Raw genomic sequence first — 16,313 nt, 5'->3', positions numbered from 1 at the left:
TCGAAGTGCCATTAATAAAATTGATAAATTAGAAGAGATAATCATACTGTATAGTCCAGATATTGTAATAATTACCGAAACATGGCTACATGCCCATATAGATGATACTGAAATTGCGCCTGCCTCATATTTATTCATACGCACAGATCGTGACGGCCGAGGAGGCGGCGTAGCTATTATGATAAAAAGCAGTTTAACATTTCAAGAAGAGCCTGGAATAGCTAACTATGAAAGTGCTTGGTGCACAATTCAGTTTGATAATACGTCATTGTTAGTAGGTGCTATTTACAGACACCCTGGAGCGCCTGAGGAATACCTTTTGAAAGTGCCTGATTACCTGCACAGCGGGCAGGTAGTGACGGCGGATCCGAATCATGAGACGGAAATAATCAGAAGAATAAGAATGGGCTGGAGTGCGTTTGGCAGGCATTCCCAAATCATGAACAGCAGGTTGCCGTTATCCCTCAAGAGAAAAGTATATAATAGCTGTGTCTTACCAGTACTCACCTACGGGGCAGAAACCTGGAGGCTTACGAAAAGGGTTCTACTCAAATTGAGGACGACACAACGAGCTATGGAAAGAAGAATGATAGGTGTAACGTTAAGGGATAAGAAAAGAGCAGATTGGGTGAGGGAAGAAACGCGAGTTAATGACATCTTACTTGAAATCAAGAAAAAGGAATGGGCATGGGCAGGACATGTAATGAGGAGGGAAGATAACCGATGGTCATTAAGGGTTACGGACTGGATCCCAAGGGAAGGGAAGCGTAGCAGGGGGCGGCAGAAAGTCAGGTGGGCGGATGAGATTAAGAAGTTTGCAGGGACGGCATGGCCACAATTAGTACATGACCGGGGTTGTTGGAGAAGTATGGGAGAGGCCTTCGCCCTGCAGTGGGCGTAACCAGGCTTATGATGATGATGATGATGATGACCTACACAGCAAAATTGATAACCGCACAAAGCTGTTATTAATTGGGGATTTTAATCTAGCTGGGATAGATTGGAATAAGTTAACTATCGGCAACAGAGATGCAAAAAACTGTGAGCACCTGTTTGACATAATGTTTAGTTTTTCTTTATGACAGATTGTTAAAGAGCCTACGCGTGTCCAAGGAAATGCCCATTCAGTACTTGATCTCGCTTTAGTATCGCAGTCGATAGCACCACATATACGCGTTGAAGATGGGATTTCAGATCATAAGATGCTGGTTCTAACATTTTTTACTCTGCATATGAGCGCTGGGTGTAAGACCAAACCATCTCGAATAGCTTTCAAGGACTATAGCCGAGCTAATGATGAGAGTGTTATTGACTACTTAGAGGAAACCTTGGATGGTTTCTCAGCTGAATCCTGCGGAGGCGTTAATGGCCTTTGGATAAAACTAAAAGAGGCTATAGGCCTCGTGCACCGCCTATAGAGGCGCCACTGATAGCCACCTAGCGGGCGCTTCCAACAATACGCGCGGGAGCAGTAGCAGACGACAACGCTTTGCAGCAAGGGTGACTGAAGTTCGCGGCTGCGATTTGTCCTTTGTTCGGGCGCCAGACTGCTTCATCTGCGGTGACAGCTGTAGGGAAGACGCAGACCTCTGTGGGAGCGGGTATGAACAAGATGTTACCGGTGTTTGGGGCAACATGGTCCACATACGTGCCAGGTGCGTCCCGCAGACAAACGCCATGAAGACCATTTACATGAAGTGGAGCTCATGTAAACTAGCCGACAAATTTTGTTGACTAATGCGATGTCTCGACCGTGTTTTTTTTTTAATTCTACCCTTGCCGTAAAGCTGCTTCTGTACCTCAATAATAAGCAGCCGTCGTTAGTGCAGACTTAGATAACAAATCCGCACGGTGCGATGTCTGCATATGCCGTTGTGATTTTTCTGCCGATGAATACATGTGACGCCGCCGAATAAGTGTAGTGAAAGTCGCCTGAAGAAGAATAATTGCGAATTTATTGATAGAAACGCGTACACTATAGTCAACGAAGCCACCAAACGCACGGGTTAATAAAAGCGCATGTTAGCGCTGTACCGCCGATGAACTGCCGTTCGCGCTGCAGTTTTTGCAATTTTAAATTCCCTAAGGGAGCTGCTTGGAAACGTACAAAGTTATAGCCTAACGTTGCAGTACTTTTTTAAATGTTACTACAGAGAGGTGCCACATGATATATTTAAAGGCAGAGCAGCGCCAGTCAAATTAGATCCAGCGCTGGCGGCAAGGCCGGGTTTAGTCCTATGCGGCGTAAGCGTAATAAGAAATAATTTAGTTGAGTACAAAATTCACTTGCAAGAAGCGACTACGTTGTGAAACAAACAAATCACTCGGCGTGTTAAGTCTGCTCACACAGCATCAAGGTGTGATGACTTACCAAACGTGACGCGAACTATTCAGCGAAAAATGGATCAGCGAAAAATGGAACAAAATACCATATGCAGCAACTATTAGCAATTCTAGCCCTGAGCTACCTATTTTCTAAACACATTTCCCAAAAAACCACGCTATCTAAGATTCCCTCGGGCGAAATGAATAAAGCTGTTAAAGAAGCACTTGCTTGGTGTCATTCCGATAAGACACAGCGTGATTTATACCCATTACAAACGAAGCAGGGTGAAAACCTCTCAGCTCAAAAGAATCAAGAGTTATGCATGAAGCAACTAGCAACAGTTAAACATGTGCGAAGCCACGCATAAAAGAGATGTAAAAACATGAAGTGCGCGACAGCTGGTGCGAGGATTTACCGGGCCACATAAAACTAACAATTTCAGTTCTTGCAAACTTCTGTAGCTTTAACATACAACACAATGCGCTCATGCAGTCGTGCTGCCTAGCTAGCCCAACGCGGTAAAGAAGCAGAAAACAATATAAGCGGCAAAAGGCATTCCGAACTTTAGCGAAATGCCTTTAAACCACATGCTGCACTGCAGAAGGACTTCGTCGCTTACGCGTCTAACTACAATCGAGTAAAAGAATAATAATAATAATAAAAACAACCTAAGCGGCGAAGGAAACGATGAGAACAAGAAATTTCGCGCCGAATCAACGATCCATTGCCACCGTTGCTCCTGCTGATGAGGCTTTGCGGGGAATAATTAGAACCCTATCGCAGGCACGTTTTCGCTGGTATTTGAGCCCCCCACCCTGCAACAATTCTTCTTCGACATTCTTCGGAAGCTTTGGCCAACCCACACATGCGAAGGGTGTTGCCTATTTTGCTCTCAAAACACAAATAAGACGGAGAAGCACTATCAGCGACGCAACAAACTACGGCGTGCTACGGCGCGCGGCTCGCTCCTCTCCCGTGCGTTCCGCGCAAGGCCGCCACCAGTGGCGCGGTCATCGGCGTGCACGCCGCCTATAATGCATTGCGAAAATAATTTCATACCTACGAAATTCAAAAGAACTGAGCGGAAAACATTCTGAATCACGCGGAGCATCATTCCCCTAAAACGAAAACTAAAAAGACGTCGAAGAAACAGGATAAATTCTGCGGAGATAATAGAGCTCGCATGCAAATTGAAATTAGAAACAAGAGCTGCAAAAGACGACTTCTTTTCAAATAAGTTAACAAATTTCATAAGGAATCAACCGCAAAGGTTTTGGCACTCTTGTCGAAGCCAGAAGGCGTGAGCAGTAAAATAGAAGTGGCAGGTTTGGTCATAGAAGACATGCGCGTTGTAGTAAATACATTTAACACCTATTTCCTATCCGTTTTCACGCGCTGGCCAATCTCGAGTGCGCCCGTGACAGCCGCTGACACTCGGGTGGGCGGATTTGTGATAACATAGTCGGGCATTTTAAACTTGCTTTTGGAAATAGACACCAAGAAGGCGCCGGGGCCCGATAATATATCAAATATATTTTTGAAACGATACGCGCAGCAGCTGTCTCCCTTTTTGCAGATCGTATTTTCTGAAACGCTGAGTACAGCCTCTCTTCTCAAGGATTGGCTATGTGCCAAAGTAATCCCCATTCATAAATAAGGCAATAAATTACACGTGAAAACATAAAGACCAATATCAATAACCAGTTGCTGCTGTAAATTAATGGAACACGTAGTAAGTAAAGCCGTCATGACATACTTAGAAGAAAATAACATATTATATCCTAAGCAACACGGTTTTAGAAAAGGCTTGTCAACTATAACACAATTATTAGAAAGAACACATTCGCATCAATAATTAACTCCAAATTCCAAGCTGATGCTATTTTTATAGATTTTTCGAAGGCTTATGATCGCGTCGTGCACCGTAAACTAATCGAGAAAATAAAGTCTATCGGAATTGAACACAATGTAGTAGAATAGATAGCAGCCTATCTGTCAAACCGAACTCAATATGTTACCATAAATAATTATGACTCGGATTAACTCGAAGTTTATTCAGGGGTATCACACGGGTCCGTCCGTATTGGGGCCATTATTATTTCTCATATACGTTAACGACATCGCTGATTGTGCAGAAAATTGAGTAAAATTGCGGCTCTTCGCCGATGACGTGGTAATTTATAAAAGCGTGCAAGGAATCGAGCACCAGCTTAGACTAAATACTACGCTAAGCAATATAGCCCGCTGGTGTGACATGTGGGGAATGGAAATTAATCTTAAGAAAACACAGTATATGACCATAACTCATAGAAAGTCGATATTTAGGTTCAATTATACATTAATGGGCAACGATTTAATACAAACTGACACAGTAAAGTATTTAGACATAACCTTTACAAGCGCGTTAAAATGGAAAACCCATATCGATGATACATGTACGAAGGCCTTCCGAACACTCGGTTTCTTGCGAAGAAAATTAACTGCAGCACCATTCTATGAGAAACTAACAGCATTTAAAACTTTAGTAAGGCCAATTCTTGAGTATGGTAGCGTAGTGTGGAACCCGCACCTGAAAGGTCTCTCACAGAAATTAGAAAGTATTCAAAATAAAGCGTTGCGATTTATATGCCATAAGTATTCTCGGCACGAAAGCGTAAGTGCTCTTAGAAAGCAAGCAGCACTGCCTACCCTTGTTTGTCGGCGTCGTGTGGCTGTCATGAAATTTCTTTTTATGCTATCTAATGACAACATTAATATAGATAAGCGAGATTACGTGCAGCCACCACACTGACACTCCAATAGAACCTGTCATAATAAGCACATCAGGCAGTATCCGACACAGTGCGACACGTTTAGATATTCATATTTCCCATGGGCAATCGAAATCTGGAATTCGTTGCCAAAGGAAATTGTAAAATCAGATTCTGTGGATGGCTTTGTCGCAAAATTGGAGCCATATTTTGGTTGTTCATGAAAGTATTTGAGGGCGTAGTTCAAAGGTAATGCGTTGATTGAGTGATTGGACACTAGTGCACGTGTGATTGCATACTGCCTTATGATTTCAAATGTAAATATTGCAATGTGCTGAATAGTGGTGTTTTATAGATCCACGATAACTACAAGAATGTTATACGACTAATATTGCAATTGTTTTGAGCACCTTTTGTTATTCCTTGATTCGTGAGAAACAAAGAAAGTGTCTTGTGTTGAATACCAGTGCTGTTGTATGGCAGTTTTTTCTTTTGCTTTATATATATTTTTCTTTTTTTCTTTTTTTCCTGTTTTTCCCATGCTCATGTGTATATTTTACAATCCACTTCCTGTTTGGGGCTGTGCAAAGGCCTACAGTATTGTTAAATAAATAATAAAATAAAAGGAGCCGAACATGCCGTTTAAAATTAGTATTTCCGCTCATGAAAGGGCACTACAACATTGATACATCACGCTTTATCACTTTCTCTACTGGTTATGCTACGCGTCATCGACACTCACAGACCATAACACCGTTAATTAATAAAAAGAATTGCTTCAAATTTTCCTTTTTTCCTAGAACTATTGTCGAATGGAATAATCTTACTGATGACGTTGTAACCCAATGCTCACAGCCATTATTTGAGTCGCACCTATTTTTATGTAGCGAGTGATTTACTGTGTGAGGTTCAGTAACTGCGTGCATTTGCACATCGCGAGCGACCTATGTTATGTATCGCTGCATTTTGTACTTAGATTTTTTCAATTTCACTTTGTATGCACCCTGCTAAGGTCCTGGAAACAGGACCGCAGTATCAATAAATAAATAAATAAATAAATAAATAAATAAATAAATAAAGTGTACAAAATGCTCCGCAAAGGGGTCATCGAGCTATCAGCCAGCTCTTGGGCTTTGCCTGTCGTCCTTGCGAAAAAGAAAGATGGTAACTGGCATTTCTGCGTCAATTGTCACCACTTAAACAAGATCACGCGAAAAGACGTCTACCCACTATCATGCATCGATGACACCTTGGACTGCTTGCACAGAGCTAAATACTTATCGTCCATCGATCTTCGATCCGGCTGCTGGCAGATTTCAGTTAATGAAATGGACTGCGAGAAGACGGCCTTCACGCCGGATGGCTTATATTAGTTCAACGTCATACCCTTTGGCCTATGCAATGCTTCCGCGACATTTGAATGTATGATGGACTCTCTTCTGCGAGGCTACAAATGGACCATCTGTCTTTGTGACCTTCACGATGTTGTTTTTTCTCCAAGGTTCGGCAGCCGCCTTGCCCGACTCGCTGCCATTCTTGCAGTCTTCCGAAAAGCCGGCCTCCAACTGAACTCTACCAAATGTCAATTCGGGCGCCGTAAGATTACTGTGTTGGGACACCTCATAGACGCATCCATTGTCCAACCAGATCCAGAAAAAGTGCACGCTGTACGCAGTTTCCCTGTGCCACATTCTGCTTCTGACGTGCGCTGCTTCGCTGGCCTCTGTTTTTACTTTCGCTGTTTCGTCAAAAACGTTGCCCATTGCTCGACCTTTGACGGATCTTCTAAAGAACACGCCATTCTCATGGGGCCCGGAGCAGGCTCACGCGTTCGCCGCTCTCATCGGGTTTTTGACCGCCCCTCACATACTTGCCACTTTGATCCATCTGCACCGACCAAAGTCCACACTGACGCAAGCGGCCATGGCATCGGCGCTGTTCTCGCTCAACAACCGAATGGTACCGAGTGCGTGATAGCCTACGCCAGCCACCTGCTGTTACCTGCCGAGAAAAATTGCCTCATCAACGAGCGGGAGTGCTTGGCTTTAGTTTAGGCTGTCACCAAGTTCCGGCCATATTTGTACGGCCGCACGTTTTCGGTTGTTACAGACCCCCACGCACTCTGCCGGCTGTCTTCCCTCCGGGAACCGACAGGACGGCTTGGTCGCTGGGCTTTGTGGCTCCAGGAATTTTCATTTATTGTCAATTACAAGACTGGACGCCTCCACAAGGACGCTGACTGCCTCTCTCGTCACCCCGTGGATCCACCTTATCCTGCTGCGCATGATCCGGTGACCTTTGTGATGGCTTTCACTGGCATAATTTACATGCGCGCCGAACAACAACTCAACGAGTCCTTACAGTCCATTATTGCCGCAGTGCAATCTGGCAGCACTGACGGCACATGCTACATGTTTGTGCTGCACGACGGCATCCTCTACCGTTGCAATATCAACGCTGACAGCCCTGACTTGCTCCTTGTCCTTCCTCATCATCTGCAATCCGCCGCTGTCGAACACCTTCACGATGCACCGACGGCGGGACACATTGGAGTTTTGCGTACATACGACTGCGTACGACGCCGGTTCTTCTGGCCGGGTCTCTAGCGCTCCGTGCGCTGTTATGTCGCAACTTGCAAATTGTGTCAGCGCGGGAAGAAACCTTCCCTGCCACCTGTCGGATGACTCCATCCAATTGAAGTTCCCTCTGAACTGTTGTTTCCGGTAGGCCTTGACCTGCTTGGCACTTTTCCGACGACGACTAGAGGAAACAAGTCGATCGCCGTCGCTACTGATTACACGACACGCTATGCGATAACGAGGGCATTGCCGACTATCTGCGCGACAGACGTCGCCGATTTTCTCCTCCATGATGTCATTCTCCGCCACGGTGCACCTCGACAGTGGTGGATTTTACCACTGCAGGTCGAGCCAAACACCATGGAGGAATCGATGGCTTAGTTGCGGGGGTGAAGCCTGATGGGAGGCAGGTGTAATACTCCGAAATCGTAGTACAAAATGCTGCCTGCGGCCTTTCTGACGGTAGTGTTGCCAGATGGTGGGAACATGCACGGGCAACGTGCCTAATGTGCACTCTCAACACTTCTACCGCAATGTGTGTTTGTATAGGTAGGTCCCGAGCAATCGCAATAGTCGCTGCTGTCGATGTGCATTTCGGCAAACCAAGACAAACCCTGAGAGCCCGAGCTTGAATAGCCTGTAGAGCACGAAGATTTGTCTGGCAGGTGTTGGTCAGTACGGGCAAACTGTATCTCAAGAAGCCCAGAAAAAGAGCCCTGTACAATTCCAACATTGCATGCACTGACATTCCCCAAGTCTTTCCTCCCAGAAACTTGAAAAGTTGGGAGATTGCTGTCAGACGCTTTTTCAAGTAGGTCACGTGCGGGCTCCATGAGAGATCTCTATCAATGATTATGCCAAGAAATTTGTGAGTCTTCTCATAAGAAATTATCTGGCCATTTATTGATATGGCGTAGGGTGTCATTGGTTTGCGAGTGAACGCCATCAGTGCACATTTGTCTGACGAGATTTCAAGACCTTGGTAGCGGAGGTAACTGAAATGCCGAAGTGGTCTAGTGGCCTAGCGCCTCGGCAGCGAAGTTCTGCGAACCGCGATATGGCATCGCCATGTCCGACTTTGCTTAAAGGACATCGAGGGATGTGCTGCTCGCTACAAGTCATGTAAATGCGACTGCGTCGACTTCCCACTGTTCAGCGCTGAATGTGTGTTTGCTGTGCTGTGCTTGAAACGAGTGGTGCAGCCGTGCAGCGGGGGTGGTGGAGGAGCAGAGTGACTTAGGGGCTCCATTTGCGCGTTCACAGACATGTGCTCCCGTTTTGGCCTCATTAGCGGCTGCCGCGGGATTGTGGTGTGCTGCTTGCCTAGTGTGAAGTTTACGATGCTAACACACAGCATGTTCACGGTTTTCCGTGATATCTGTCATTTGCATGACAACAGAGTTGAAAACGAGGCGTATGTCTGTGTTCTTTGCGTTTGTGTTGTATATTACTTTCTATTGTGGAAGTTCTGGCAGTCTTATTACGCAAAGAGTACGAACATGAACATATAAACATATTTCTGTGTCTGAAATATTCAATTACCCATAATACCCTTTACAACTGATAAGGTTATATTCTGAACGGAACAGCGCGGTTTTCGCGGGGACAAGCAGGGGAAAACGACACGGACGAGCTCTGACTTGCAACAGTTGCAAGTCAGCGCTCGTCCGTGTCGTTTCCCCCAGCTTGTTCCCGTGAAAACAACTCTGTTCCGTTTCAAATATGTCTTACCAAACCGCCCAAACGTCTGTTTTGACTGATAAGGGCTACACGACCTCTGTGAATCAGCTACCTTTTGTTCCGACGCTCTTCCATGTGGTAGACTGATGCGTGGTGCGCGTTTATTTCTGTAGTGTTGTTAAAACCATTTGTTTATTCACTCAATGCAAATGTACTGCTTCGCCGCAGTGCATTTTAGTTACGCGGTGAAGCATAATAAATGTGGGAGGGGGCCACTATCACCCAGCATAGTATGTCCACTTAGGCGACGTGAGAGGAGGCGGGTGCGCGAGTTTATAATTAAAGAACTCTTATTATGGTCCAGTGACAGTAGCCGCTTTCCACTTTTAGTATGCTTCACCACAGTACAATGATTAGGCTTCACCGCGAAACATTGGTGTATTGCGAAAAAAGGTAATCTAAAAAAAGCCAATTATACAACGTTGTTTCTTTTCTAGCTTGCTACACCGCAATACAGTGGTAGAAATAAGCATCGTGCATTAAAGCATACTAAGAGTGGAAAGGGCACATAGGTTTACACTGTGCTCATTATTTTCAATTGTGATATAATTTGCAAGTGCATCTGTGCTCGTGGTAAGCTTCATTGACAATTCTTTGTACATTACAAATTCATATTGCGGGGAAGCTTACTAAAGCACATTCACCATTATGAAACGCATTATTGGTTAAAAGGTTAACAAAAACCCGGGGCACTTCGCCGACCAAATAAAGATTTAAAAGAAAAGAAGACGTTTCGGCTCCCACACGGGAGCCTTGTTCACAGGTAAAATAAACAAAAGTGCTCGAGCAGCTCGCTTAAATAGTCTAGAACACGTGACGCAGGCAGCGCGCATACACTGACGGCAGATTGCCATCGCTCCTGTTCAGAGTGTGTGGCGTAGTCTGGATCATGAGGTACTCAAGATAAAGGCGTCGAGATAGCCCCTTTTCCCTGGCAAGGACACGTGCCTTCCCCCAGTCGATTGCGTGGCCGCTTGAAGTGGCATGCTCAGCCAAGGCACTGGATTTCACATTTTCTTTTTTGACGTCATAATTGTGCTGTTTAAGACGCCTTTCAAAGTCACCAGTTTCGCCAATATACACGTAGTCGCAATCCGCGCATGGGACGACGTACACAACACCTGGGAATTTCTCTTTTGGTAATTTGTCCTTAACATTGACGAGTGATTGCCGTAGTTTCTGGTTTGGAATGTGTGCCACTTGAACATTGTATGAACGCAGAATACGGCTTAGAGCTTCACTCGTGGATGGGATATCGGGTATTCCGGCGCGCTTTTGACTAGAGGCAGCATGGGGTAACTGTGGACGTGCCATTTGTCGTTCGACAGCATTTAAGAAAGAGCACGGGTAACCACAGGCTGATAGTTCCCGCCGTACCTACGCAGCCGACGTAAGCGTGGTACGGCGGGAACTATCAGCCTGTGGTTACCCGTGCTCTTTCTTAAATGCTGTCGAACGACAAATGGCACGTCCACAGTTACCCCATGCTGCCTCTAGTCAAAAGCGCGCCGGAATACCCGATATCCCATCCACGAGTGAAGCTCTAAGCCGTATTCTGCGTTCATACAATGTTCAAGTGGCACACATTCCAAACCAGAAACTACGGCAATCACTCGTCAATGTTAAGGACAAATTACCAAAAGAGAAATTCCCAGGTGTTGTGTACGTCGTCCCATGCGCGGATTGCGACTACGTGTATATTGGCGAAACTGGTGACTTTGAAAGGCGTCTTAAACAGCACAATTATGACGTCAAAAAAGAAAATGTGAAATCCAGTGCCTTGGCTGAGCATGCCACTTCAAGCGGCCACGCAATCGACTGGGGGAAGGCACGTGTCCTTGCCAGGGAAAAGGGGCTATCTCGACGCCTTTATCTTGAGTCCCTCATGATCCAGACTACGCCACACACTCTGAACAGGAGCGATGGCAATCTGCCGTCAGTGTATGCGCGCTGCCTGCGTCACGTGTTCTAGACTATTTAAGCGAGCTGCTCGAGCACTTTTGTTTATTTTACCTGTGAACAAGGCTCCCGTGTGGGAGCCGAAACGTCTTCTTTTCTTTTAAATCTTTATTTGGTCGGCGAAGTGCCCCGGGTTTTTGTTAACCTTTTAACCATGTTTCATCCCGACCAGACGGGCTTCCATCAAACACTGAACTTCATTAAACGCATTATTCATCTTCAATGCAGGAGCACAATGCAGATTTATGCCCATGCTTTTGGCTGAACTGCACATGCTCTTTGAGAATTGATCCGTTGTTCATAAATGCAATGGTACTTTACTTTAAACTGGAGGGCTGAAGTTGATATGGAAGCACAATTTTTATTAAGGGACAATATTTTGCCAAGATGGTTGCAGCACAACCCTTTTATTTTACTTCCAGGTACCTATTCTTCTAGAAGCTTCCATTGCAGGGTTTCGAGCCTCTTTGAGCCAGCACATAGTGTATATAAAAATCGGACACTGATTAAGAACATCATGCACCTATGCTCTCTGCAGTAAGCTGTGCACAGGAGTTCATGCCTATATATAGTCAAAAAAATGTAGCACGGGCAGACACAATAAAAGAAGGGAGTGGGCTGCAGCGATACTAAGTGTTAAAGGGTGCTTTATCCTCTCCCTCGAGTTTTCTGTTTTTGTGCTTTTTATTATGGATCCTCCGCAGTAACAGCGCGAGTGCAAATTTAAGCTTGTTGGTTTTGAGGTCCCATGGTTGCTACTAACAGAACAATGTGATAAACGAACAAGGGCTTGGAGGCATCCAGTCACCTTGCTTGTCTCATGGTGTCGCTCCATGAGCACTGCCTGGCTCCAGACCAACTAGGAAGAGGTTTGTTGCAATTGCTTCAGAACTATATTGCCACCATGCCAACAGTGCTCTCAGTGACAGCTTTTGGACAGTAGAATGCTTGCACCCAGCAAAGTCTTAAGAAGGAAGCATTCAAAGGAAGCATGCAAAATGTGCTTTTGAAGCTGGCAGCATTACTGAAGGGGCTTTGCCCATCTGCCCTCTTTATGGATACACAAAGATGATTTCCTCATTAAGAGGGATTGTTTCAGAGGTCGTTACATGGCAACAGTGTTGGGTGTTTAGTAGCTTGTCTTTGCCCACTGTTAATAACCTGTTCCTTCTCCAGTGCCCTTGTGAAGTGCCTACTTTTTCGACACAATGTGCTTTCCATGCATGCATGCATTTTTAGCTTGTAAGGACGTCTATTACCCCTTGCCTCAATTTGGTCCTTGCTGATGTCACACCAGAAGGCTTTGGGGAGTATGGCAATGTACGCTTACAAAACACTGTTGATACCAGTGAAACCAAATTAATGGAGCTGCTGTTCTTTTCTTGTCCACTCCATCCTTGTTAGTTACAATGAGCAATGTCCGAACAGAAGGCACATGTAGTTGGTCGTGCATAGCCTGTGCACTAGGACTTGTTGGCATGTTATGACCTTAGCACAGTGTTTATATGTAAAAACCTTCTGATGTGTTGATGACTTCCTTTTCTTTATCATACTTTGCCTGATGGAGCCAGCAAGTAGTGGGTCAACCAGATGTTCAACAGGCTTCGCACTAGTTTTCCCAGAGTCTCCTTTACCAGGGTGCTGCTCATAGATATGTTTTCTTGACCTTGCACTGCACTTCAACCATGGCCACACCTGCTAAACCTATAGCATGCGATCAAAAAAGTGCTATACATCATGTTGCTCCAAACTCCTGACATGTGCTACAAGGCCTTGAGGAACACCCTCATTTATTTACGCCCTCGTCATACTGTACGAAGCTTCGCATAATAGGTGCGACAACTAACATCTGCTGGTTTTTCAGTGTTATTCCTGTCCAGCTTGCTGAAAGCTATCCTGAGTGTTTCAAAAGCAAACAACCGCTGCTGGACAAGAAGTGCTTAAAACAAGGGTCGCTATAACCACATATGTCACACGAAATGAAGAAGGCCAGTGAGTATACAGGCGGTTTACTTCATATCAAACAAGCTTGGTTCTCCCTTTGCTAGTGAGTGAACTCAACTTGCCCCGAATACATGGCCAGTGACAAACTGTGTGCCAGATGCCGTGTCCCCTACAAAGCTGAAGATGTGTACGAGATCCTGACACGCCGCAGCGGCTTCTACACTGAGCAAACAGGCTACTATAAAAATGACTGCCTTTACTAATATGCTAATAACGTGAAAACAGGCAGAAATTTGGCTATTCATTGGACCCAACATGACGTGCAAGCCGCTGTTCCACCCGATGTGTGTTGTTCACAGGAACTGGAGCTATACACATGCAGATAAAACAATGATGTTTGAAAGTAGTAGAGTTGAACTATATTCTGCACCAGCAGTGTTACCACCTTATAGCCCCAATTCATGGCTGCACCACCATGCAAAGGCACTCTTTCTGAATTATTAACTTCAATTTATTATATTTATGGTGGCCATATATTGCAAGTACATATAATCCACATTGTGTGCAATATGATTAAATGATGCCAACTATGATAGTCATTCCTAATCTGAAATGCAACAAAAGAGCCAATATAGGCAACAAATCATAATTAAACAAAACAAAGACAACCAGTGCACAGGATAAGTGACAGACTTCCTTTTATTGAAAAAGAAATGTCACATGTGTCATCCCACCAGCAGTGGGTAGCAATCTTTCAAGCTTGGGTGACAGAGGCAAAGCTTAGCAAAATGCTACAATCACACTCAAATCTAAGAGGGCCTTGGACACAAAAAACGACATCATATTGTACAGAATGAAAGGGCAAGACTCCATCCAAGAACACTATGGCACCACATACTTGATGTGGTGTAAAAAATGTTACCATGTCCTACCCATAAAGAAAAAACAGTGGAAACATGCCTTAAAATGCAAGCAGAGTCTGAAACCAAGAAAAAACAACCCAAAAAAGATTTCGATATGTCTTTCAATGAATAAAACTCGCAAACTGTCTCATCACTTCTGAATGAACCAGCACAGCTGAAAAGGAAGGAAAGAAAGCCCAATAGCAGGGCCAGTGAAAATGTCACCAAATAAATATACTTTGCTTACCAAGGATACCTCTGGTTTAGTTGTGGTCTGATTTTGCACAATAATTGTGTATAAGCTTTTCTTGTTTAGAATGGTTTAGCAGATAGCGAAAAATGACCATAAGAGCACCGGGTGTATGCATAGTCTACGCACAAAAAGCCACTCCTTTCTTACTTTTATTCTTTTTCTTTACTACTATTCACGAGTATTTAAGTGCCTAAAAACACTGCTAACATCTTACTGCAAAACACAAAATCGGGCAAGTTGTGGCATAAAGAAAATTGCAGTTTCACTAATAATGCAAAACAATGAAGTAGTAGCTGGTGAAATATGCGCAAGGAAGCTTGCTTCATGAGCTGTTTGTTGAAGTGAACACTCCTCCCCCCCCCCCCCCCAATGCAAGTCGGTGATCTCCTTTAAAGAAGTAAAAGAAGTACGAGTCGTATTTATTTGTGGGAGTTGTGCCTTCCTTCTCTTTCATATCCAGACTTGGCCACTGGTCTCCACCAAAACAACCCTTTAGCTTCTTACAGCTGAATTTGTTTTGATTTTCTGAAATCTATATTTGGGCTACCCATTGCTAGGTCTCACGCTGTGCTTGAGGAAAACAAGACACCAACAGCCCCATCCAGTAAATATGAGAAGCCAAGCACTAGAAGAAGATTAATGAAGCAGATGCGCCCAATCACTGTCATTACATGTAAAAAGAAAATCTAACATAGGACTGCCTTCACAAGTGGGAAGATGATGTGTCAGAACTTGAAGGCGTGGACGCCAGCTCTTATACAGTACGCAGACATTGAGCAGGTGTTACCGAATCATGGCACCTGTTGGCTAGATCGTGGTCTCCAGTATCAGTATTCACCACGACTGTACCTTCAGCAGAGTGGCTGAAATGTAGAATTGTGGACTGCCTACTTTTGATCGTATGTTTGAATCCTCGCAGCACAATGAGAACTTTATTTGCAACATTCTAGCAAGAAATTTGGGAACTCCAGTGACAACACCAGCAGACATCAGAGCAACCAGGGGAGTTAGCCCATAGCAGCTATTGCTATAAAAAAGACTGGCACGAACACAAGAATTGAGATGGGCACACTACATGCCTTTGTTCTGGTAGTGGTCCACTACTTTGTCGCTACAGTTAATGATCTCGAATGAGTTCATAGAGCAAGAATTTAGCCCAAAAATATTATGCTTAACAGCTGTACCTAGTTGTATCATTTTGCCCATGCAGCTTTATATAACCCCGTCCACACTTTCCTCAAGCACATGAGTGCCATCCTAAAAAAACTTAGCTTTTTATATTGCGCTAGAGAAAATGCATCTGTCTTGGCCTAACAGTACATATACATATCGCGCATACTTGCATTCCATATACCTTATCACCAACTGTTAAGTCACCTTCTTAATTCATCAGCGAATCACTCCTGAAATCAAGTGTGCTGGTCTGGGTTTTACCTGCATTTCCACCTGTGCAGTTGGTAAAAGTCTGACTGTGTACTGTGACTTCATATTTGAAACATTTGGTTGCATAAGAGGCTTTGGCAATACTGGCAACCCTCATGCCTGGGCAGGCTTCACGAAAGGCCACCAGTACCTCCTCGTTGCAGACTGTGCTCAACATCCTTCTTGGTTCAAGTGTGACTAAGAACCCATATACCTTTCCTCTCAAGCTGCTGATATTGGCGATGCTTTGATGCAGAAAGAGGCTATTGTCGCACGTGTCAACCTTAGGCCAGAAACCAATCTGGAACAGGTGGAAAATCTTGTCTCTCCCAGATGGTGGTTCAGCCTTTCGAGGCACATTCCTTCAGTCAATTTGCATGCTGTCAATGCGAGTGAGGCTGATCAAAGGTTGGCTATGGTGTCACGTTTCTTGCCTGG

The sequence above is a fragment of the Dermacentor variabilis genome, chromosome 6 (genome assembly GCF_050947875.1).
Source record: "Dermacentor variabilis isolate Ectoservices chromosome 6, ASM5094787v1, whole genome shotgun sequence".
NCBI lineage: Eukaryota > Metazoa > Arthropoda > Arachnida > Ixodida > Ixodidae > Dermacentor > Dermacentor variabilis.
Note: the sequence above shows the minus strand (reverse complement) of the source record.